The sequence below is a fragment of the Leucopleurus acutus genome, assembly GCF_964270905.1.
Source record: "Leucopleurus acutus genome assembly, chromosome: 8".
Taxonomy (NCBI): Eukaryota; Metazoa; Chordata; class Mammalia; order Artiodactyla; family Delphinidae; genus Leucopleurus; species Leucopleurus acutus.
The window spans coordinates 33,016,247-33,042,640 of record NC_139151.1 but is presented as its reverse complement, the minus strand read 5'-3'; positions in this window follow the sequence as shown (position 1 = coordinate 33,042,640).

The window sequence follows — 26,394 nt, the reverse complement described above, 5'->3', positions numbered from 1 at the left end:
TACAGTAATCAAAACAGTATGGCAATGGCACAAAAACAGAAATATAGATCAATGGAACAGGATAGAAAGTCCACAGATAAAACCATGCACCTATGGTCATCTACTCTACGACAAAGGAGGCAAGAATATACAATGGAGAAAAGACAGCCACTTCAATAAATTGTGCTGGGAAAACTGGACAGCTACATGTAAAAGAATGAAATGGGAGCACTCCCTAACCCCATACACAAAAGTAAACTCAAAATAGATTAAACATCTAAATATCAGGCCAGACACTATAAAACTCTTAGAGGAAAACATAGGGAGAACACTCTTTGACATCAATCACAGCAAGATCCTTTTTGACCCATCTCCTAGAGAAATGGAAATAAAAACAAAAATAAACAAGTGGGACCTAACGAAACTTAAAACGTTTTGCACGGCAAAGGAAATCATAAACAAGATGAAAAGACGACCCTCAGAATGGGAGAAAATACTTGCAAATGAAGCAACTGCCTAAGGACTAATCTCCAAAATTTACAAGCAGCTCATGCAGCTCAATATCAAAAAAACAAACAACCCAATCCAAAAATGGGAAGAAGACCTACACATTTCCCCAAAGAAGATATACAGATTGCCAACAAACACATGAAAGGATGCTCAACATCACTAATCATTAGAGAAATGCAAATCAAAACTGCAATGAGGTATCACCTCACACCTGTCAGAATGACCATCATCAAAATATCTACAAACAATAAATTCTGGAGAGGGTGTGGAGAAAGGGGAACCCTCTTGCACTGTTGGTGGGAATGCAAACTGATACGGCCACTATGGAGAACAGTATGGAGGTTCCTTAAAAAACTAAAAATAGACCTACCATACTACCCAACAATCCCACTACTGGGCATATACCCTGATAAAACCATAATTCAAAAAGAGTCATGTACCACAATGTTCATTGCAACTCTATTACAATAACCAGGACATGGAAGAAACCTAAGTGTCCATCGACAGATGAATTGATATAGAAGATGTGGCACATATATACAATGGAATGTTACTCAGCCATAAAAAGAAATGGAATTGAACTATTTGTAGTGAGGTGGATAGACCTAGAGACTATAGGAGACCTGGAGTCATACAGAGTGAAGTAAGTCAGAAGGAGAAAAATAAATACTGTATGATAACACATATATATATGGAATCTGAAAAATAAATAAGTAATTAAAAAGATGCTCAACATTATTAATATTAGAGAAAAGCTAATCAAAACTACCATAGATATTGCCTCACACCAGTCAGAATGGCCAATGCACCAATGCACCCCAATGTTTATTGCAGAACTGTTTACAATAGCCAGGAGATGGAAGCACCCTAAATGTCCATCAACAGAGGAATGGATAAAGAAGATGTGATACATGTAAACAATGGAATATTACTCAGCCATAAAACAGAATGAAATAATGCCATTTGCAGTGACATGGATGGGCCTAAAGATTGTCATACTGAGTGAAGTATGTCAGACGCAGAAGAGCAAATATCATATGATATCACCTATATGTGGAATCCATAAAAGGGTAAAAATGAACTTATTTACAAAACAGAAATATTGTCACAGATGTATAAAACAAACTATGGTTACCAAGGTGTGGAGGGGGTGTGGAGGGATAAATTGGGGGATTGAGATTGACATGTACACAATACTATATATAAAATAGATAATAATAAGGACATACTACACACAGGGAACACTACTCAATACTCTGTAATGACCTATATGGGAAAATGATCTAAAAAACAGTGGATATTTTTATAACTGTTTCACTTTGCTGTACAGCAGAAACTAGCACAATGTTGTAAATCAACTATACTCCAAAAAATTAATTAAAAAAAATAAAATTAGCTTGTTAATATCTACCAAAAAATCTGCTTGGGTTTTGATTGAAATTGCATTGAATAAATAGATCAATTTGGCTAGATTTGACATTGACATTATAAAATATTGTCTTTCAATCTATAATCATGGTATATATCTCCATTTACTTAGGTAATTCTAACTTTACCAAAGTAAATTTTTGTCATATTCGATACAGATATTTTACATTTCTTTTGTCAAATGTATTCGTATTGTATGTTGACACTATTGTAAATGTAATCATTTCATTAATCTCATTTTCAATTGTTTGATCTAGTATGTAAACATTCAATTAATTTTTGTGTGTTAATTTTGTAGTCTGTTGCTACTAAACTTAGGTATTATTTCTAATTATTTCCTTGTATATTCTTTAGGATTTTTTATAAAAACAATGAAGTCATCTGTCCATAAAAAATTTTACTAATTCTCCTTTCTCATTTTGATATCCTTTATTTCTTTTTGTTGCAATGCCTAAAACTTTCAGAAGTATATTGAATGAAAGTAGTGAGGATGGCATTTGTGCATTGATTCTGATCTGAGGAAGGTCACATTAAATATTTCACACTCAAGTATGATAATATCTGTAGGATTTTCAAAAATTCTTTTGAGGAATTTTCTTCTGTCCTTAGTTTTCTGAGCATTCTTATCAAGAATGGTTTTAAAATTTTTCAAAACTTTTGAGCATCGCTTGAGATAATCATATGGTTCTTTATTCTAATGTGGTGAATTAAATTGATTAATTTTTGAGTGTTAAAAGAACTTTAACTTCTTATAATGTATTATTCTTTTATATGTTATTGAATCCTACCTGATAATATTTTGTTAAGGATTTTCTTCATCTACATTCATGAGAGATATTGGTCTGTGATTTTTTTGTCTTGTAATATCTTTATCATGATTTGGTATTAGGTTATATTGGTCTCATAAAATGAGTCAGAATGTGTTCTCTCCTCCTCTATTTCTAAAAATATTTGTATTATTTTCTCCTTAAATAATTGATTTAATTTCCCATAAAACCATCTGGGCCCGAAAATTTATTAGTGGGAGTGTTCTTAAATTTAACTTTCTTCTTTAATAAGTATAAGACTATACAGATCTAATGTTTCAATTTTTGTTAAGTTTTATCTTTGGTAAAGGATTTTGAAACAAGATGAATTTGTTGGCATAAAACTGTTAATGATCCTTCATTATCCTTTAATGTCTATAGAGTCTTTAGTGATAGGCCATTTTTTATTCTCAAGATTTGTAATTTTTATTTTTTTCTTATTTTTTTGATAAACCTTACTAGTAACTTGTCAATTTTATTAATTTTTTTAGAAGAAACTAAATTTTGCCTTTGTCAATTTTCTCCATTTTCTATATCATTGATATCTATGCTAATCCTCCCTCCTTTTTAGTTTGTATTTAATTTGCTCATATTTTCTAGCTTTAATAGTTGATAAAAGAATCATTGGATAAAAAGCATTGGGGCTTTTTGCTTTTCAATATTTCCTTTTGCTTTTTATTTCTAATTTAATTATATTTTTGTCAGAGCATATTGTCTTCGGAGATACAGGATTTCAGTGTTTTGATTCTATCATTAAGACTTTTGTTCATTTTATGGTCTTTATGATGAACAGACCAGGTATATTTAAAAAAAATGTGCATTCTGAAGTTGTTGGATGTAGTGTTCTATAAAATCTATTAGGCCAAGGAGGTTTAAAATGTTCAGATTTTCTATATTCTTGACACTTCTGTTTGGTAACATCTTCAGCTTTGATTGTAGAGTTGTCTATTTCTTACAATTTTTTTCAGTGTTTGCTTTATGCATTTGAAGCTCAATTATTTGGGCACATATTTATGATTATTAAGTCTTCTCTATGAATTGATCTCTTTATCTCTTGTATTATTCTTTGTCTTGAGAAATTGCTCATATTAATATAGCTACTCCAGCTTTCTTATGCTTACTGGTTGCTTGATGCATCTTTTTTTCAACTTCTTACTTTATCTTATATTTCAAGTTTGTTTCTTTTAGACAACATATAGCTGGCTTTCAGTCTTTCATCCTTTTTGACAATCTCTGCCTGATATGTTTGCCATGTGTACTCTATTTTTTAATCTCTTTGTTTTTTCTCTGTTCCTTCTGTCCTTCTTTCTTTTGGGTTTGTCAAGTATCTTTAAAAATTTTTGGTATTAATTTTTTTTTCTAATGACTTTTGAGCTGTGCTTCTTTGTATTATTTTGAATGGTTGCCCTAGGGATTAAAATATGCACTTTTAACTCATCACATTCTACTTAAGTTTACTATATATTATTTCTCTCAAAATGTAAGAAGCTAGCAAGAGTATAGATCCTTTTACCCTTTACCCCATTCTTCTTGGTAATTTTGTTGTAGATAGTATATTTATATTTATTATCAACTCTAGAATATAGTGTTACAATTTTTCTTTATAAATCACACATCTTTTGAAATAATTATGAGAAGAAAAATAATCATTTATATTTACTAACATATTTTTCAATTTAACAGTTCTATTTTCCTTCCTGTAGACTTTCTTTCTTTAGCATTTCTTATACAACAAGTCTTCTGCTGACAAATTCACTTCTAGTTTATGTGAAATTGGTGGTTTTTTCACCTTAAAAATTTAGGGGATATTTTTACTGGATATATATCTTGGCAGGACAGTTTCCCCTCTCAGCCTATTATTTTAAATGTCATTTTGTTGTATTTTGGCATTCATAATTTCTGACAGGAAGTTAGCTATACCTATCATGTCATTATCCCAAATATATCATACATCTTTTTTGCCTAGTTTGACTAAAGATTTTCTTTTTCTGTTTTGCAGAAGTTTGATTTTCCTCCTTTGAAATTTTACTGAATGTGGTTTGTTGATTTTTATCTCTGTAAGTTTATGCTTCTTCACTAAAACTGAGGAATTATTTGGCTGTTATTTGTGCAAATATTTTTTGCCCTGATAATTTTTCTTTTACTGGAAGTACAATTGAGTTATGCTAGAATGATTTGCATTGAACCTCTATTCTTTTTTGTCAATTTTTTTCTATTCTTTAGATTGGGTAATTTCCATTAATATGTTTTTCACATTTTCTCTTTTTTCTTATTGCATCTCCAATCTGTTATTAAACCCACCCAGTTAACTTCTTATTTCAGACACTGTAGTTTTCAGTTTTATAATTTCCATTTGATTCTTACATATATTTTCCATTTATGTATTAATACATCATTTGTTCATTTCTGTGAGCATATTTTCCTTTATCTCTTGAACATATGCATGACAATTAAATCTTTTCTTTGCTAATTCCAAAACCTTTGTCTCGTTGACTTCAGTTTCTATTTTTCTTTTTTTTGCTTGACTATGTATCCCATTTTCCTGTTCCTTTGCATGTCTAGTTATTTTTCATTGACTCCTGGACATTGTAAATGATACATTTTAGAGATTCTAGATTCTGTATCTTCATCTAAAATTGTTGGTTTTGCTCTAGCAGAAAACTTGCTTGCCTGGACTGAATCTACACTCTATCTCTCCTTTAGTGCTTGAAAGCTCAGCTCACTTCTGTCACCCTTTTATTTTTTACCTTCTTGTTGGTCATTGTGAATGCAAAGATCAGGGATCAACTAAGGCATTTGGCAAAATTTTACTCAGATTTTAGTGCTCCCCCCTCTATAGTAAACCACTTTCTGTGCTCCCCCATTTCAAATCTCTCTTGCAGACCTGAAATACATCCTTTTGCTTCCCAACATATTAAGACTACGTCTTTCTTTCTCCTTAAGTTCCAGCTGCTCCACACCAGGCAGACTGGTTAGTACTTTTAGGTGAAAAGCTGTATAAATATATTTCTTACCCAATGAAGTCCCTCTCATTTGAGATTTAACTCCTCTCATTTTTTACCCTGCTTTTGGTTACTCTCCAATGTCTTTAAATAGTAGTCTTTATATATATTTTCCACATTTTATAATTGTTAATTGTGGGTGGATTAGTCTACTACATACTACTCTGTCATTACTGGAAATGGAACCCAATCTGACTGACTTTTAACTTACAAACTTTAAGAATAATTTTTCACAAATAGCTGAATACTCTTATCTCAATATTATAAACTTTTGTGTGTCTGAATATGTGGGTTTGAGAATGTATCTCCTGAGAGGTAAAAGAAAGTTCAGAAAACAGAAAAGGAAATATATGTTGTTAAGAATATTTGCCCAAAATTTTGATTAATAAAATTATGGTTCCTTTGGGCCCTAGAACATGTCTATCTATCCCAATATTCTATCCCATGGTAATTTCTTGGGAAAATGGTGGACTAGAATTCTGGAAATCTGGATTCTATGGTTGCATCTGCAATTAACTAACTCTATGACATTTGTCAAGTTAAGATACTTGAACCTCAGTTTATATTTTTATAAAAAGAAGGGATTGAACTAAAGAATCTTAAAGTCTCAACTCATGTTCACATAAGTTTATCAATCTCATCCTTTGACTCTATCTTTCTGGGTAGGTATCCTAGTGTCATTTCAAAATGTTTCCAGGGCTTCCCTGGTGGCACAGTGGTTGAGAGTCCGCCTGCCGATGCAGGGGACACAGGTTCGTGCCCCGGTCCGGGAAGATCCCACATGCCGTGGAGCGGCTGTACCCGTGAGCCATGGCCGCTGAGCCTGCGCGTCCGGAGCCTGTGCTCCGCAACGGTAGAGGCCACAACAGTGAGGCCCGCGTACCGCAAAAAAAAAAAAAAAAAAAAAAAAAAAAAGTTTCCATTGTACTCTTCTTTGGTGCTGATTGGGTCTTCCCTGCCCATGCCTTGCCTGACACTCCATCCACCCTCCTTTTTCTGTTGTTTATTTGCAGGACACTAGCTTCTTCTGTGCTCCAACCACTATTCTGAACTGCAGATACTAATGATTTACTTAATCTGGTGTCTGTTCTACTCATGTCTAGAGACCCTGTGTCTTCCCAGATGCCTGTTAACAATACTAGTTAATAAGATTGCTTGCTAACTGGAGAGCATAACAGCAAACTCTGCTGCTTAAGAATGTGCACTATTTTTTTTTATTTTTAAATTTTAAAAATTGAAGTATAATTGACTTATTGCACAATATTATGTTAGTTTCAGGTCACAACATAGTGCATTCAGTACCACAAGGATGTGTACTAATATTTATCATGTAAAAGAGAATATTAGCTATATCATCTCATCCAAATTTGAGTAAAAATAGCATATATGCAATTTCCAACATTTTACTTTAAAAATTAATTATTTTTCTCTTTAATTTGGGATCTGCTGCTACCTATATACAGTTGAATTTAGTTTAAGATATTGTAGAATTCCATGTTTGATGATTTTATTTTTAATATGTTGATATTTTATGGTATTCCATAAGAAAAACTATGAATTCCAGGGAGCCCACACCCTAAAAATACCAGGAGTCCCTAGGTAAGAATTGACAATTTTTCAATGGCTTTCTTTAAAAAATGGAGAAAATCTTTTCAATTATATTTTAAAGTTTATCTATACATGTTAGATAGTAGTTAATTTTTTTAAAAAAGATCTATTTGGTTGACTGTAGGAAATTTAGTAATTGAACTAACCTTTTAGTGATTGAACAGAACTTACAGTTTAATTTCAGCCTCTGATGATTTTTATCATTTTGTTTGTGAATCAAATGTTTCTATATTGATTGTCAATGAGTCCAGTGGACCCTGTTGTTATACTGAGTTGAAAAAATTAAGAATACTGCCCTGATATTTGTATTGCTTATAAGGAATTGAGCTTGCTGAAAACTCCTGCAGAAAAATTAAATTTCTCCCAGATCATATATAGCTACCAGGTTAGTAATGATGCTAAAGTGATTTACCAGAGACCCAGTGGATTTACTTACTTTAAGGATGGAAATTAAAGGAGTAGAGAATTGTTCAGTATACTTACACTTACCTATGTTCAGTATACTTATACTTACCTATGTCCCGTTTTTTGTACATGTTATATGTGTGCATATGTTATATATACATACATAAATATGTATGTATTTTGTATACCTTCTATTTTCTACTTCTAGAGAAAGAAATATAATTTAGAGCAAAGATGAAAATAAACAAAGTCTCCTAGCTGCCAGTCAAGTACCATTTCATAAACTTAATCTCTACTTTTCTAAACATTGGCTTGTTTATCTTTCTTCTACCTGTCAACTGCCATCTGCCCTTTCCATAGCTACAAGCACTTTCTCATATTTTCTGAGCCTTAATTACCTTATTAATATTTTCTAATATTCTGAACTTTTTTCCAGTCTAAACTGTGTTTCCTATCATTTGAAGAAACCATGGCATTGTCAATCTATATTCTGTAGGGCTCAAGGAGGTAAGTAACATGGGTTATTTAGTTCAGCTATTCTAAGTTAACTCACCAAACATGAATGGCTTTTTATTTCCTGTAAATTTACTAAATAATTTTTTGAAACCTTTAAATAAATTTAATGTAATCTTAAAAGGGTTAGTTGTAGATAGTTTCCTGTACTTGGTTCTTTCATTTTCTCATTTGCTGTTATTTTTAATCAATCCTTTCTCAATAATTATTTACTCAAATTTATAAATATTTATTCTTCAGGAAAAAATGTCAGTAAAACATTCTATTGGTATTTTGGCTACTTTTATAGAACTAGAGTGAATGGATGAAATTCTGGTGTTTCCTTTTTTGGGTCAAAACTCAAATCTCTATATTGTGTTTAATTAATCAATAATTTTATCCCTGTATTAGTTTAAGCATTTAACTATCTACTATATGTCAAATACCTTACTAGACAGAGGATATGAAGATCCATAACACATTCTCAGCTGTCAAATAGAAAAATGTGGACTTCCCTGGTGGTGTAGTGGTTAAGAATCTGCCTGCCAATGCAGGGGACACTGGTTCGGGAAGATCCCATATGCCACGGGACAACTAAGCCCATGTGCCACAACTACTGAGCCTATGCTCTAGAGCCCGTGAGCCACCACTACTGAAGCCCATGTGCCAGAGCCCATGCTCCGCAATAAAGAGAAGCCACCGCAACAAGAATCCTGAGCCCTGCAATGAAGAGTAGCCTCCACTCGCCTCAACTAGAGAGAAAGCCTGCACACAGCAACGAAGACCCAATGCAGCCAAAAATAAATAAATAAATATTTTAAAATGCATGAATAATTCTATGTACCATGAATAAACATATGTGTTGGTTGGTTGAGTCACTGACTGTTTATATCTGTTTCCTCATCTACTTATTTATAGTTCCCCTTACACTTTTAAGAGTGTCCTTTTTTGGACAATAAATTACAGAGTCACTATTATATTTGAACTTAAACAACCCTGACTAATTTCTAAATGAAACTTGACTATATAAACTTTTAACAATGTAAATGAAATAGTCAAAATATCTGCCTATAATGTTTGAGTTTATCAATTGAATTATGAATTCATATTTAAGATTTTCTTATATATAATGTACTAATTTAGATATTTTTTTCCATTTTGACATTTTATTAATCAAATTTTTAAACTATCCACATGCATATTTAACATTTATATTTTTATCTTCAGATTTTTTTCAGTCATCTAACACAATTTTTCAAAGTGTACAGATAAATTATTTGAGATGCATTATTTTGGGGGGAATTTATGCATGAGGCAGAAATTTTAACTTTTCATATAACAGAGTGACAATTCACCACCTCCATTCACTACATATATATATATATATATATATATATATATATATATATATATATATATGATCTTCATGCAACCAACTATTCTAGTGTTATTAAAAGGTAACTTTTTTTAAAGGGTAAAGTTAAGGGCTTTTTTCTTTTTTAATTGAAGTATAGTTAATTTACAATGTTGTGTTAGTTCAGGTATACAGAAAAGTGATTCAGTGGTACATATCTATCTATCTATATTTTTTCAGATTCCTTTATATGTTATTACAAGATATTGAATATAGTTACTGTGCCATACAGTTGGTCCTCATTGTTTATCTATTTTATATATAGTAGTGCGTATCTGTTAATACCAACCTCCTAATTTGCCTCCCCCCTTTTCCAATTTGGTAACCATAAGTTTGTTTTCTATGTCTGTGAGCCTATTTCTGTTTTGTAAATAAGTTCATTTGTATCATTTCTTTAGGTTCCACATATAAGTGATATCATATGGTATTTGTCTTTCTCTGTCAAACTTACTTCACTTAGTATGATAATCTCTTAGTCCATCCTTTTTGGAGCAAATGGCAAATGGCATTATTTCATTCTTTTCTATGATATATATGTATACCACATTTTCTTTATCCATTCATATGTCAATGGACATTTGGTTGTTTCCATGTCTTGACTATTGTAAATAGTGCTGCAATGAAAATTGGGGTGCCTGTATCTTTTCAAATTAGAGTTTTCATCTTTTCTGGATATATGCCCAGGAGCAGGATTGTTGGATCATATGATAACTCTATTTTTAGTTTTTTAAGGAAGCTCCAGACTATTCTCTATAGTGACTACACTAATTTACATTCCCACCAGCAGTGCAGGAGGGTTCCCTTTCCTCCACACTCTCTTCAGCATTTATTATTTATAGACTTTTTGATGTTTCTGACCAATGTGAGGTAATACCTCATTGGCCATCTATATGTCTTCTTTGGAGAAATGTCTATTTAGTCTTCAGCCCATTTTTGATTGGGTTCTTTGTTCTTTTGATATTGAACTGTATGAGCTGTTTGTATATTTTGGAAATTAAGCCCTTATTGGTCGCATCATTTGCAAATATTTTCTGCCATTCCATAGTTGTTCTTTTCATGTTGTTTATGGTTTCCTTTGCTTGCAAAAGCTTTTAAGTTTGATTAGGTGCCATTTGTTTCTTTTTGCTTTTGTTTCCATTACTCTAGGAGATAGATCCAAAATAATATTTTCCTCTAGGGGTTTTACAGTATCTGGTCTTACATTTAGGTCTTTAATCCATTTTGCATGTTTTTTTTAATATGGTGTTAGAGAATATTCTAATTCCATTCTTTTACATGTAACTGTCCAGTTTTCCCAGCCCATTTATTGAAAAAACTGTAATTTTTCCACTGTATATTCTTGCCTCCTTTGTTGTAGATTAATTGACCAGAAGTGCATGGGTTTATTTCTGGGTTTTTTTATCCTGTTCCATTGATCAATATGTTTTTGTGCCAGTACCATACTGTTTTGATTGCTATAGCTTTGTTGTACCGTATGAAGTCAGGGAGTGTTATTCTTCCAGCTTTGTTCTTTTTCTCAAGATTGTTTTTGCTATTCAGGGTTGTTTGTGTTTCCATACAAATTAAAAATTTCTGTTCTAGTTCTGTGAATAATGCCATTGGAAATTTGATAGGGATTGCATTGAATCTGTAGACTGCCTTGGGGAATATGGACATTTTAACAATATTGATTCTTCCCATCCAAGAACATGACATATCTTTCTATCTGTTTGTGTCATCTTTAATTTTTTAATTTCTTTCATTAGTGTCTTATAGTTTTCAGAGTAGAGATGTTTTGTCTCCTTAGGTAGGTTTATTCCTAGGTATTTTATTCTTTTTTATAGGATGGTAAATGGGACTGTTTACTTAATTCCTCTTTCTGATAGTTTGTTGTTACTGTATAGAATTGCAACAGATTTCTGTATATTCATTTTGTATCCTGCAACTTTACTGAATTCTTTGATGAGCTTCAGTAGTTTTTTGGTAGTGTCTTTAGGATTTTCTATGTATAGTATCATGTGATCTTCAAACAGTGATGGTTTTATTTCTTCCTTTCCAATTTGGATTCCTTTCATTTCTTTTTCTTCTCTGATTACTGTGGCTAGTGCTTCCAAAACTATGTTGAATAAAAGTGGTGAGTGTGAGCATAATTGTTTTGGTTCCTGATCTTAGAGGGAATGCTTTCAGCTTTTCACCATTGAGCATGATTTTGGCTCTAGAATTGTCATATATGGTCCTTATTATGTTGAGGCACTTTTCCTCTATACCCATTTTAAAGGGTAAATTTAGGAAGTTCCCTGGCTGTCCAATGGTTAGGATTTTGTGCTTTCACTGCCAAGTGCCCAGGTTTGATTCCTGGTCAGGGAAATAAGATCCCACAAGCTGCACAGTATGGAAAAAGAAAAAAAGGTAACCCTGAGGCTTTTGAAACTTCTAATATTTGTACTTACAAAGTTTTACCCCTCAGGAATAATTAGTAATTCTGAGTTAAATTTCTTTCTCTTCTTTTTTCTCTTAGTCAGCTGGTATATAAACACTCCAAATTAGCATCATTTGAGATATTTCAGACTTGCGTGTTCTTACCAAAGAATACTTTGTCATTTAAAATAAAATCTGAGTGTTACTTAACAATGAAAGACTTGCTAAGGACTTATATACAAACATCAGAAAAATGTGGATGCTATGATGGAGAGGACTGTATGAAATTTTGGGAGAGAGTAATGGAAAGAACTGTCTTAAAATTTCTTCAAAAGACAGGAGAGGAAAAGATAGGAGAGTGTTCCAAGAAGAGAGAAGAACAAGGAAAGTAAGAGAAAAATGGTACTTCAGGGTCCTGCCAATGCCTGGAGCCTAGAAATCATACAAAGGAGAAGTGGGAGACAGGCTCATGAGACTCAACCCAGGAGTGGCTTATGGTGGTCATGCTTCCAAACCTCAAACTGAGACATATGGTCAGACAACAGATACTTCCTGATTTGTGACTTTATTTACTAGAACATTCTGACAAGGCATAGATTTTTAAGCCAGATTTGATTATTCATTTAACAAATTGCTTTTATTAAAGGGATAAAACCTTTATGAAATTAGGCTATTGGCTATGTGAGCCATCACTGCCTATCTTATGTGAAGTCATTTGTAAAAGACAAAATGAGAAATCATTTTTCACATTTATAATTTATAGTACTTATCTTAGGAATGTTAGGAGACTTTTCACCTAACATCTTCTGAGATGTGCCAGTCCATAGTCAGCAGTAGAGCATATAAAGAGGAGAGACAAGTAATTTTCAAAAATTCCTGTATGGTGAGTTGGAATTAGGCAACATGAGAAGAACATGCAAAAGAAATATTGGAAATGCCTACTAAAACCTATTTCAAATAGGGACGTGCTCTAAACCTCTGGAAAATGCCAGCAGCTTATACAGAACAACTCAGGATGGGAGCAGTTCTCTTGAGAAAAAGTCTCATGAAATCAATCAGTGAATATATTTACTGGAAGACCACATGGTTCAGAACTCCAGGGGGTGTTGTGTCAGGAAGAGCAGAGAACATTGTCCTTGCCTACAGTACAGAGACAGACTTTCAAGAAATATTTGGCTGAGAAGATTCAGTTTCTTCCTGCATAAGACATTTTAGATCATAAAGGTTAAAGCACTTACTATAAAAAAAACAGAAAAAAATCTAAGTACACATTAGAAAAAAAGAGAAATCAATATAATCCCATGACCCAGAGTTATGGGTCATGGATCAAAACCCATATTATTTTGTTCTCCTAAGATTTAAATGTAATGAAGAATTTTCAAACCAATAGTGAAGTCTTGAATCTTTTACCTGTGAGATCCACTAATAAAAATGGATATGAAAAGAAACCAGAAACTTCTTATAAAATGTACCTTTCCCTTATTTAGTACTTAAAGCAAACCTATACAAGTAATAGGGTACTTCTCTACCAATATCTCTACCACTGCCCTGCTTTCTGTCAGGTAAGTTTTGCTTGTGTGTGTGTGTGTGTATGTGTGTGTGTGTGTGTGTGTGTGTGTAGATGGGGAGAGTGAAGGCTTGATCTGGAAAGAACAGTCTAGAGGAGAAAGACTAAAGGATGGAATAGGTGGCACCAATGCAGTTGCCTCATGGTAAAATCTGATGCAACTAAAACAGAGCAACTTCATAAGACTTTGGGTACAAGAAGAACTCTTTAGTGCTAGATGAAGAAGGCTCCTCCTGAATCAGGCAGCCACTCTACCTGCCAGAACTTATACCTATTGTCATAAGTTTCATTTTCCTAATCCATGAGGCTCTTCTGTCTCCATTGCTTCACTGCTGCATTTAGGGAATAGAAATATTTCGCGATGTTGCAAAAAAATTTCTATTGGGGTGGTCTTCTCTCAATAACTCTTCTACAAAGCCAGGTACAGTGTGGACCCACAGCAGGCTCCAACATCTCTGCCTACCTCTTCTCACCCAAGAGGGTCTCATTCTAGTCAACAAATGGGGTTATGTTTGGAAACAACTTTCCTCTTTCAAAATATTTTGTCTAAACATTCACCTCTCTTTGTTCATTAGAGAAACAAAAGCCACAAAAACTTACAGGTCTTTCTATCTTTTCCCTGACACATACCTTTCCTAAATCAGTGAATGCAGAACCAGTATCAAACTTAAATGTGGGGGGACATGAAAGGGAATATTCAGAAAGACAAAAATAATTAGTAAGTCATTAAATCAAAATATATTTCAGTTACAACTATTGACCCATGTAATTATTTATTTTAGATTTCTAAGCAAATCCTACTGTTGTATTTAGCAGTTTGATGGGTGCCCAAGCAAGTCATACAAAACTAGGCTTAGAAAATATAGAGAAATGTAATATTGGAGCTGTCCACATCCTCAATTTGGACATTGTGAAATAATGTAATGGAGAGAAACACCAAGTTTCTTCCTCCTGATATGATGGTACCAAGAGCACAAGTGCTGCAGTTAGGAAAACCAACATCCAAATCCCTTTCTACTCATGACTTATGTAACCTTGGATGAATCACTTATTTATGGTTGTCATACATTTGGACAGCAATTTTCTTGAAAGAAGGAATCACATTTGATTGTTTTCATCTTTATATCTCAGAGACAAGCACAGTAATGGTACATTCTTGGTGTGCAATATATGTAGAATAAATGTACATATTTTAACATTTCAGAACTTCAGCTTTCTTTTCAGTATGAAGTGATAATATCAGCTGCTGCAAAGAAGATTCAGTGAACCTCCATATGTAAAGAAGTTTGACAAACGCTGGAAGAGCAGGCATTCATTAGATTATAATTCCTCCCTCCCTTGTTCTCCCCTTCCTTTCTCTAGTGGATATTCATAATCTATTAGGTTTTTTTCACAATATATATAGTATCTGTCTGTTGATTGACCCACAAGAGATAGTCATCATTATCAACAGTAACAGCATAAATAGTATTTGAGGGTCTAATCTGCTAGACATGCGGCTGCTGAATTTGTCAACTTCTTTGGAGGAAGAACACCACCCACCCCCTCCCCACCACATCTCCATCAACCTTTTACTTCACTGGTAAATTAACATTATCTGTCTCTCTCCCTCTTTGGAACAAGGACATACTTCCTTTAATGAAAGCTATTTCCCCACTAATGCTTCTAATCTGTAATCTGTCTACATTCAATCATTTGATTTTTTTCACAACCTAACATTTACCTTTTTATAGTTCCTCAGTTTTGAAAAGTCATCAAAAGAAGGTTACTTTGTCAATAAGCATATATGGATTAAGATTTTTATATATGCATTTCCTTTTCTCATAGCAACTGAATTCTAGAAGGGGTGAAATATCAAATAAGCAATGTCCATTTCTATACCTTAGAACAGTGATTATGAACTTTGTTTTACAAATAAAACTTTCCTTTGCCTTCAGATAAATACTAAATATAATTATATTTGTGTAAGGTCAGTTATAAATATAATTCAAAATCATATTTAGCTTGTTATAAAATCAGTTAATAAGACAAATAAGACTTTCTTTGATGAGTACAAAAATTTGCAGGTGGGAGTTATGATGCCAGATTCACAATTTTATATATGTCTCTGCAAATTGTTTATTTCTGTATTTCACTTGGCTCAGAGTTGGAACAATCTTGATTCTCACAGATAAGTAATTTCAAAAGGTACTACTTATGTCTTTGTACTCATCTTGAACTCAGAGATACTCTTCAAGTATTTAAAGCTGAAAAAGCAAATATAAAATCTGCACACAAACCAGTTAATCTGTTTTCATAAACTAACATACTGGTGTCCTCTGATATCTTTTGAGGACAATTTTACTATAGCTTTATAAAATATTTAAAAGGTACTTAATCTAGAATTGGAAACAAACATTGAAAATAATTTTCTTACAGCATCCTGAAGAAAAATTACACTTAATGTCAACTTAAAACTCATTGCTTAGAAAAAAAAAGTAAAAAACACAATCACATGGAGACTAAACAATATGTTACTGAAAAACAATGGATCACCGAAGGAATCAAAGAGGAAATCAAAAAGTACCTAGAGACAAATGACAATGAACACACAACAGTCCAAAGCCTTTGGAGCACCGCAAAAGCAATTCTAAGAGGGAAGTTTATATCAATACAATCTTACCTCAGGAAACAAAAATCTCAAATAAACAACCTAACCTTACACCTAGAGCAACTAGAGAAAGAGGAACAAACAAAACCCAAAGTTCGTAGAAGGAAAGAAATCATAAAGAACAGCATAGAAATAAATGAAATAGAGATGAAGAAAACAGTAGCAAATATCAATGTAACTAAAAGCTTGTTTTTTGAGAAGATAAACAAAATTGATAAACCTTCAGCCAGACACATCAAGAAAAAAAGGGAGAGGACTCAAATCAATAAAAATAGAAATGAAAAAGGAGAAGTTACAATGACACCACAGAAATACGAAGGATTATAAGAGACTACTACAAACAACTGTATGACAATAAAATGGACAACCTGGAAGAAATGGACAAATTCTTAGAAAGCTATAAACTTCCAAGACTGAACCAGGAAGAAATAGAAAATATGAATAGACCAATCCCAAGTAATGAAACTGAAACTGTGGTTAAAAATCTTCCAACAAACAAAAGTCCAGGACCAGATGGCTTCACAGGTGAATTCTATCAAACATTTAGAGAAGAGTTAACACCCATCTTTCTTAAACTCTTCCAAAAAATTGCAGAGGAAAGAAAACTCCTAAAATCATTCTATGAAGTCACTATCACCCTGATACAAAAACCAGACAAAGATACCACAAAAAGAAAATTATAGGCCAATAACACTGAGGAACATACAAGTAAAAATACTCAACAAAATACTAGCAAAACAAATTCAACAATACACTAAAAGCATCATACACCATAATTAAGAGGGATTTATCCCAGGGATGCAAGAATTCTTCAGTATCCACAAAATCAATCAGTTTGATACACCATATTAACAAATTGAACAATAAAAACCATAAGATCATCTCAGTAGACACAGAAAAAAACTTTTGACAAAATTCAACACTAATTTATGATAAAAAGCTCTCCAGAAAGTGTGAATAAAGAGAACTGAGCATAATAAAGACCATATATGACAAACCCACAGCTAACATCATTCTCAAGGGTGAAAAACTAAAAGTGTTCTCTCTAAGATCAGGAACAAGGCAAGGATGCCCATTGTCACCACTGTTATTCAACATAGTTCTGGAAGTCCTAACCACAGAGATCATAGAAAAAAAAGAAATAAAAGAAATCCAAACTGGAAAAGAAGAAGTAAAACTGTCACTGTTTGCAGATGGCATGATACTCTATATAGAAAAATCTAAAAATGCTACCAGAAAACTGCTAGAACTCATCAATAAATTCAGTAAAGTTGCAGGATACAAAATTAATGCACAGAAATCTCCTGCATTCCTATACACTAACAATGAAAGATCAGAAAAAGAAATTAAGGAAACAATCCCATTTACCACTGCATCAAAAAAAATACCTAGGATTCAACCTATCTAAGGAGACAAAAGACCTCTACTCTGAAAATTATAAGGTACTGATCAAAGAAATCAGAGATGACACAAACAGATGGAAGGTTATGTCATATTCTTGGATTGGAAGAATCAATATTGTGAAAATGGCTATACTACCCAAGGCAACCTACAGATTCAATGCAATCCCTATCAAATTACCAATGACATTTTTCACAGAACTAGAACAAAAATAAAAAATGTATATGGAAACACAAAGGACCTTGAAAGCCAAAGGAATCTTGAGAAAGAAAAATGGAGCTGGAGGAATCAGATTCCTTGGCTTCAGACTATACTACAAAGTTACAGTCATCAAAAGAGTATGGTGTTGGCACAAGAACAAAATATAGATCAATGGAACAAGATAAAAAGCCCAGAAAAAAACTCATGCATGTATGGTCAATTAAACTATGACAAAGGAGGCAAGAATATACAATAGAGAAAAGACAATCTCTTCAAAAATGGTGCTGGGAAAACTGGACAGCTACGTGTAAAAGAATGAAATGAGAACACTCTCTAACACCATACACAAAAATAAACTCAAGATGGGTCAAAGACCTAAATGTAAGGGAAGACACTATAAAACTCTTAGAGGAAACAATAGGCAGAACACTCTTTGACATAAATTGCAGCAATATCTTTTTTTGATCCACCTCCTAGAGTAATGAAAATAAAACAAAAATAAACAAATGGGACTTAATTAAACTTAAAAGCTTCTGCTGAGCAAAGGAAACCATAAACAAAATGAAAAGATGGCCCTCAGAATGGGAGAAAATATTTGCAGACATAGCAACAAAGGATTAATCTCCAAAATATACAAACAGCTCATGCAACTCTATGTCAAAAAAACCAACAACCCAATAAAAATAAATGGGAAGAAGATCTAAACAGACATTTCTCCAAAGAAGACATACAGATGGCCAAAAATACACGAAAAAATTCTCAGCATCACTAATTGTTAGAGAAATGCATATCAAAACTACAATGTGGTATCAACTCACACCAGTCAGAATGGCCATCATCAAAAACTCTACAAATAATGCTGGAGAGGGTGTGGAGAAAAGGGAAACCTCCTACACTGTTGGTGAGAATGTAAATTGGTACAACCACTATGGAGAACAGTATAGACATTCCTCAAAAAAATAAAAATATAGCTACCATATGATCCAGCAATTCCATTCCTGTGCATATATCCAGAGAAAAACATAATCCAAAAGGATACATGCATCCCAATGTTCATTGCAGCACTATTTATTGTAGTCAAAATATAGTAACAACCTAATTGTCCATTGACAGAGGAATGGATAAAGAAGATGTGGTACATACATGCAATGGAATATTACTCAGCTATAAAAAAGAATGAAATAATGCCATTTGCAGCAACATGGCTGGATCTAGAGATTATCATGCTAAGTGAAGTAAGTCAGACAGAGAAAGAAATATACATCATATTACTCATATGTGGAATCTAATTCTTTTCAAAAAAGAAAAGAAACAAATGAACTTATTTAGAAGACAGAAATGGAGTTACAGATAGTGAAAACACACTTATGGTTACCAAAGGGGAGATGTAGCAGGGGAGCGATAAATCAGAAGCCTGGGATGAACACACACACTGTACTATATATAAGATAGATAACCAAAAAAGACCTACTATATAGCACGGGAAACTCTATTCAGTATTTTATGATAACCTATATGAGAAAAGAATCTGAAAAAGAATGAATATATGTACATGTATAAGTGTATCACTTTGCTGTACACCTGAAACTAACACAGCATTGTAAATCAACTATGCTCCAATAAAAAATAAACACAAGAGAAAAAAAGAAAAAAATAGAACTCATTGCCTATTCAATGTTATTTACTTCAGATTGTGAAATTGAAACAAATTTTTGAAAAAGAACTGGTCTTCAGTTGTCTTTGGTAGATCTTTATATGCCCATAAAGGTACCATGCAGTTATAATAATAAATAATTGCTATCTCTTATCAGGAATGCACACTGTGACAATTATTTTAAATTTATTCTCAGTTAATCATTTATAAAAACATTTCAATGTAGATATTTTATTATTCTCAATCTAAATTTGAAGAGAGGATTATTAAATTGCTCCAGATTAAACTACTAGTTTCAAGTTAGAGAGTCTACATGTATTTGAAGTTCACAATTCCGGTCTGCATGGCACCAGAATTGTAGCATTCATGAAGCCAAGTCCTGTTAAAATGGGAGCCTGTGTTCACTGAACTGATGGCATACGATGTCCTGTTTATCCATTGTTTACTAAAAATGAATGTTTAGTATTTATAAATATAAGAATACAGAAAACACTTCATTATGAAAATCTTTCTTTGGGAGGATGTAGCATTTTTTTCAGGTTATATGACATGGAAAATCTCAAAAGAATAGAAGAACCCCTCCTAGCGTCTGGCTGGGCTATCTCCAAATTTTCAGGGGAGGAGAAAAGCAAGTCTATATCACTGATGGGGAATTAGGAGGTGAATAAGTATAGAAGGATTTTTTTTTAAATCTCAAAGCAATGGTATTTGATAAAATTAATATTTCTATTCCTGTTTTCATCCTTTCTGCCACAAATGCCTTTTTAAATAAAACATAAGATGACCTGAGCCATCATTATTTATGGCCTTTAAAATACACTGTGATGATTTAGGGTTTAGTAAAGTTTAAAATGGTAGAGGTCAGTATTTGAACCCAGGTAGTCAGATTCTATAGCCTGTCTTCTCAACTTCTCTGCCCAGTTGCCCTCTGTGATGATAAATGTGGTATTCTTAGAGCACTCATTTCTTAAGAGTTATCAGTTCTTCATACTATAAAACACTTTCCAGATTTTCTGGCACTGGAGTTGTCCATGCTGAGGTTAAAAGATGAATGTTGTACAGCAGGGGTCCCCAACCCCTGGGCTGTGGACTGGTACCAGTTAGGAACCGGGCTGCACAGCAGGAGGTGAGCAGCGGGCCAGCAAGTGAAGCTTCATCTGCCACTACCCATCACTCTGCATTGCTCGCATTACTGCCTGAACCATCCACCCCCCCCCCGCCCCGTTCATGGAAAATTTGTCTTCCACGAAACTGGTCCCTTGTGCCAAAAAGATTGGGGACCACTGCTGTAGAGCATTTCTTTATTGGGCAGGAAGCTGGGTTAGATTGTCTTTAGGTATAATATTTTTTTAATTGAAATACAATTGATGTACAATATTATGTTAGTTTCAGGTGTATTACACGATGATTTGAAATTTGCTACATTATGAAGTGATCACAATGATAAATCTAGTAACCATCTGTCCCCATACATAGTTATTAAAAATATTATTGACCATATTCCTTATGCTATATAGTACATCCCCATGGCTTATTTAATATATAACTTTAAGTTTGAACCACTTAATACCCTTCACCTATTTTTCCCACCCCCACCACTCTCCTCCCTTCTGACAACCACCCATTTGTTTTCTGTGCCTATGAGTCTGTTTTTGTTTAGTATTGTTTGTTTGTTTTGTTTTTTAGACTTCACATATAACTGAGATCATAGTATATTTATCTTTGATTTATTTCACTTAGGATAATACCCTCTAGATATGTCCCTGTTGTGGCAAATGGCATGATTTCATTCATATGTATATGAATATGTATCACATCTTCTTTATCCATTTGTCCTTGGTAAACACTTAGGTTGGTTCCATATCTTGGGTATTATAAATAATGATAATAAATATTAGACTGCATATATTTTTTTAATTAGTGATTTTGTTTTCTTCAGATAAATATCTAGAAGTGCATTTGCTGGATCTTATGGTAGTTTTATATTTAAATTTTTTAGGAACTTCCACACTATTTTCCATAGGGGCTGCACCAATTTACACTCCCAGCAATAGTACATGAGGGTTTCCTTTTCTCCATATCCTCTGCAATACTTGTTATTTGTTGTCTTTTTGATGATAGCCATTCTGACAGGTGTGAGGTGGTATTTCATTGTGGTTTTGATTTTCATTTCCCTGATGATTAGTGATGTTGAGTATCTTTTCATGTGTCTGTTGGCCATCTGTATGTCTTCTTTGGGGAAATGTCTATTTAGGTGTTTTACCCATTTTTTAATCAGGTTGTTCATTTTTTTGATGTTGTATGAGTTCTTTGTATATTTTGAATATTAACCCCTTCTCAGATATATTATTTGCAAATATCTTCTCCCATCCAGTAGGGTGCATTTTTGTTTTATTAATAGTTTCCTTCACTGTGGAGAAACTTTTTACTTTGAGGTAGTCTCATTTGTTTAGTTTTGCTTTTGTTTCCCTTACCTGAGGAGACATACTCAACAACAACAAAAAATGCTAACACCAATGTGGAAGAAAGTACTGCCTATGTTTTCTTCTAGGAGGTTCATGAATTTAGGTCTTACATTTGACAATTTAATCCATTTTGAGTTTATTATTTTATATGGTATAAGAAATTAGTAGTCCAGTTTGATTCATTTGCATGCAGCTCTCCAGTTTTCTCAACCTTATCTATTTATTTAAAAGAAATAGACTCTATTGAAAGAGTCTGTCTTTCCCCCATTGCATATTTTTGCTCTTTTGTTGTAGATTCATTGACCATATAATTGTGGTTATATTTCTGGGCTCTCTCTTCTGTTCCATTGACCTATGTGTCTGTTTTTGTGCCAGTACCATACTGTTTTGATTACTATAGCTGTGTAGTATAGCTTGAAATCAGAGAGCTTAGTACCTTCAGCTTTGTTCTTATTTCTCAAGATTGCTTTGGCTACTCAGGATTTTTTATGTTTCCATACAATTTTTTTGTATAATTTGTTCTATTTCTGTGAAAAATGCCATTGGTATTTTGATAGGGATTGCATTGAGTCTATAGATTACGTTGGGTAACCATATTAATTCTTCCAATCCATGGCCATTTATATCTTTCCATTTGTGTTGTTTTCAATTTCTTTCATAATGTCTTATACTTTTTCAATTTCAAGTTTTTAATCTCCTTAGTTATATTTATGCCTAGGTATTTTATTCTTTTTGATTAGATTTTAAATGGGATTGATTTCTTAATTTCCCTTTCTGGTAGTTCATTGTTAGTGTATAGAAATGCAACAGATTTCTGTATACTAATTTTGTATCCTGCAATTTTACCTCATTCATTGTTGAGTTCCAGTTGTTTTCTGGTGACATCTTCAGAATTTTCTATATATTGTGTGATGTCTTCTGCAATCAGTGAAAGTTTAACTTCTTCCTTTCCAAGTTGGATGACTTTTTTTTTTCTTGTCTGATTGCTGTAGCTAGGACTACCAATACTATTTTGAATAAAAGTAGCAAGAGTGGGAATCCTTGTCTTGTTCCTGATTTTAGAGGAAATGCTTTCAGTTTTTTTACCATTGAGTATGATGTTGGCTGTAGGTTTGTCCTATATGGTCTTTGTTATGTTGATGTAAGTTCCCTTTATACCTACTTTGTTGAGACCTTTTATAATAAATGGATGTCAAATTTTGTCAAAAACTTTTTCTTCATCTATTGATCAGATGATTTTTATTCTTCAGTGGGTTAATGTGGTGTATCACATTAATTCATTTGCAGATATTGAACCATTCTTGTGTTCGTGGGATAATCCCACTTGATCATCGTATTTGATCCTTTTAATATATTATTGAACTGGCTTGCTAATATTTTGTTGAGGATTTTTTATCTTATATTCATCAGTGATATTGGCCTGGAATTTTTTGTGTGTGATATCTTTTTCTGGTTTTGGTGTTGGGGTAAGGCTGACCTCATAGAATGTATTTGGAAATGTTTCTTCCTGTTAATTTTTGGAAGAGTTTGAGAAGGACAGGTGTTAACTCTTCTCTGAATGTTTGGTAAAATTCACCTATGAAACCATCTGGTCCTGGATTTTTGTTTGGTGAGAGTTTTTTGATTACTAGTAATTGAGTACTGGTAATTTGTCTGTTAATTTTTTCTATTTCTTCCTGATTCAGTCTTAGGAGATTGTAGGTTTTTAGGAATTTGTCCATTACTTCTAGGTTGTCCATTTTATTGACATATAATTCATAGTGAACTCTTATGAACCTTTGCATTTCTGTGGTGACTGTTATAACTTTCTTTCTTTAATTTCTTATATATTATTAATTTCTGATACTACTATTATTTCTGATATAATTTCTGATTTAGGCCTTCTCTTTTTTTTTTCAGTTTATCAGTTTTATTATCTTTTTAATAACCAGCTCTGAGTTTCATTGATATTTTATATTATTAGTCTCTATTTCATTTATTTCTACTCTGATGTTTATTATTCCTTTCCTTGTACTAATTTTGAAATTTTTAAATATTTCTATTCTCTTAAGTGTAAGTTTACTTTGTTTATTTGAAATTATTCTTGTTTCCTAAGGTAGGCTTGTATCACTATAAACTTCTCCCTTAGAACTGCTTTTGCTCTGTTCCATATGTTTTGGATAATTGTGTTTCCAATTTCATTTGTCTCCAGGTAGCTTCTGATTTCCTCTTTGATTTCTTCAGTGATCCATTGATATGGTTAGTAACATACTGTTCAGCCTCCATGTGTTTGTGGCAATTTTTTTTTTTTGCAGTTTATTTCTAGTTCATACCATTGTGGTTGAAAAAGATGCTTAATATTATTTCAATCTTCTTAAATTTATTGAGACATTCTTATGGCCTAGCATGTGATCTACCCTGGACAATGTCACTGTGCACTTGAAAAGAATGTGTATTTTGCGGATTTGGGATGTAACATTTTATATATACATACATATATATATATATATATGCATATATTATTTAATGTGTCATTTAAGGATAGTATTTCCTTATTGATTTTTCTGTCTGTCTATTGATGTAAGTGTGCAATATTAAAGTCCTCTACTATGATTACCTTAATGTCAGTAACTCCCTTTATGTTGTTTATATTTGCTATATGTATTTAGGTGCTCCTATGTTCAGTGCTTAAACATTTAAAATTGTTATCTTCTTATTGCATTGATGCTTTTTTCATTGTATAATGCTACTTTTTGTCTTTTGACACAATTTTTGTTTTAAGGTCTATTTTGTCTGCTACAAGTATGGCTACCCCAACTTTCTTTTCATTTCCATTTGCATGGAATATCTTTTTCCATCTTTTCACTTTCAGTCTGTGTGTGTCTTTAAATCTGAAGTGAGACTCTTATAGGCAGCATATGTATGGGTCTTTTTAAAATTTATTCAACCACTGTATGTTTTTTTATTTGAGCATTTAGTCATTTACATTTTAAGTAGTTATTGATAAATGTGTACTTATTGGCATTTTGTTAATTGTTGGCTGGTTGTTTTTGTAGTTCCTTTTGTTCCTTTCTTATTTTCCTCTCTTCCCTTGTGATTTGATGACTATCCTTAGTGTTATGTTTGAATTCCTTTCTCTTTTGTGTGTATCTATTATAGATTTTTGGTTAGTTGGTATCATGGGGTTCATATAGAAATACAAACATATATGATTATTTTAAGTTAATAATATCTTAAGTTTGAATGATTCTAACAACCCTGTATTTCCACTCCCTACCCTCCTCCCATATTTAATGTTTTGACATTATATTTTACATCTTCTTTTTGGTGCATAACTTAACTAATTATTGTGGATATAGATGATTTTTCTATACTTGTCTTTGAACCTACCTACTAGCTTTATAAGTGGTTGCCCTATTACATTTGCTGTATGTTTGCCTTTACTGGTAAGATATTTCCTATCATAATTTTCATATTTCTAGTTGTGATATATTTTTTTCCACTCACAGAAATCCCTCAGCATTTCTTGGGAAGCCAAGTTATTGGTGCTAAACTCTTAGCTTTTGCTTGTCTGTAAAACTCTTTATCTTTCCTTCAAATTTGAATCAGAGCCTTGGTGGGTAGAGTATTCTTGGTTGCAGGTTTTTTCCTTTCATCACTTTGAATATATTGTGCCAGTCCCTTCTGATCTGCAAAGTTTCTGTTCAAAAGTCACCTGTTAATTTGATGGGAGTTCTCTTGTGTATAACTAGTTGCTTTCTCTTTTAACATTCTGTTTTTATCTTTAATTTTTGCTATTTTAATTATAATGTAGCTTGGTGTAGACGTCTTTGGGTTCATCTTTTTTGGGACTCTCTTTATTCTTGAACCTGGATTTTTGTTTCCTTTCTCAGGTTAGGGAAATTTTCAGCTATTAGTTCTTCACATAATTTATCTTCTCCATTCTCTCTTTTTTTTCTCAGACCCCTATGATGCAAATATTAGTATGCTTGCCATTGTCCCAGAGGTCTCTTAAACTATTCTCATTTTTAAAATTCTTTTTTCTTTTCCTTTTCAGCTTGGCTGATTCCCATTACTGTCTTCCAGCTCACTGATTCATTCCTCTGTATCATCTAATCCACTATTGTTTCCTTCCAGTGTATTCTTTATTTATGTTATTGTATTCTTCAGCTTTTTTGGTTCTTCTTTATATTTTCTCCTTGTCTCTGTGTTCATATATTCTTCTGTGGAGTTTGTTGATCATCTTTATGATCATTACTTTGAATTTTTTACTGAGTAGATTGTTCATTTCCACTTGGTTTAGTTCTTTTTCTGAGTTTTTGTCTTATTCTTTCATTTGGACCATATTTCTCTATATCTTCAATTGTCTAATTCTCTGTGTTTATTTCTATGTATTGGGCAGGTCAGTTGTGTTTTCTGTTCTTGAGAGGTGACCT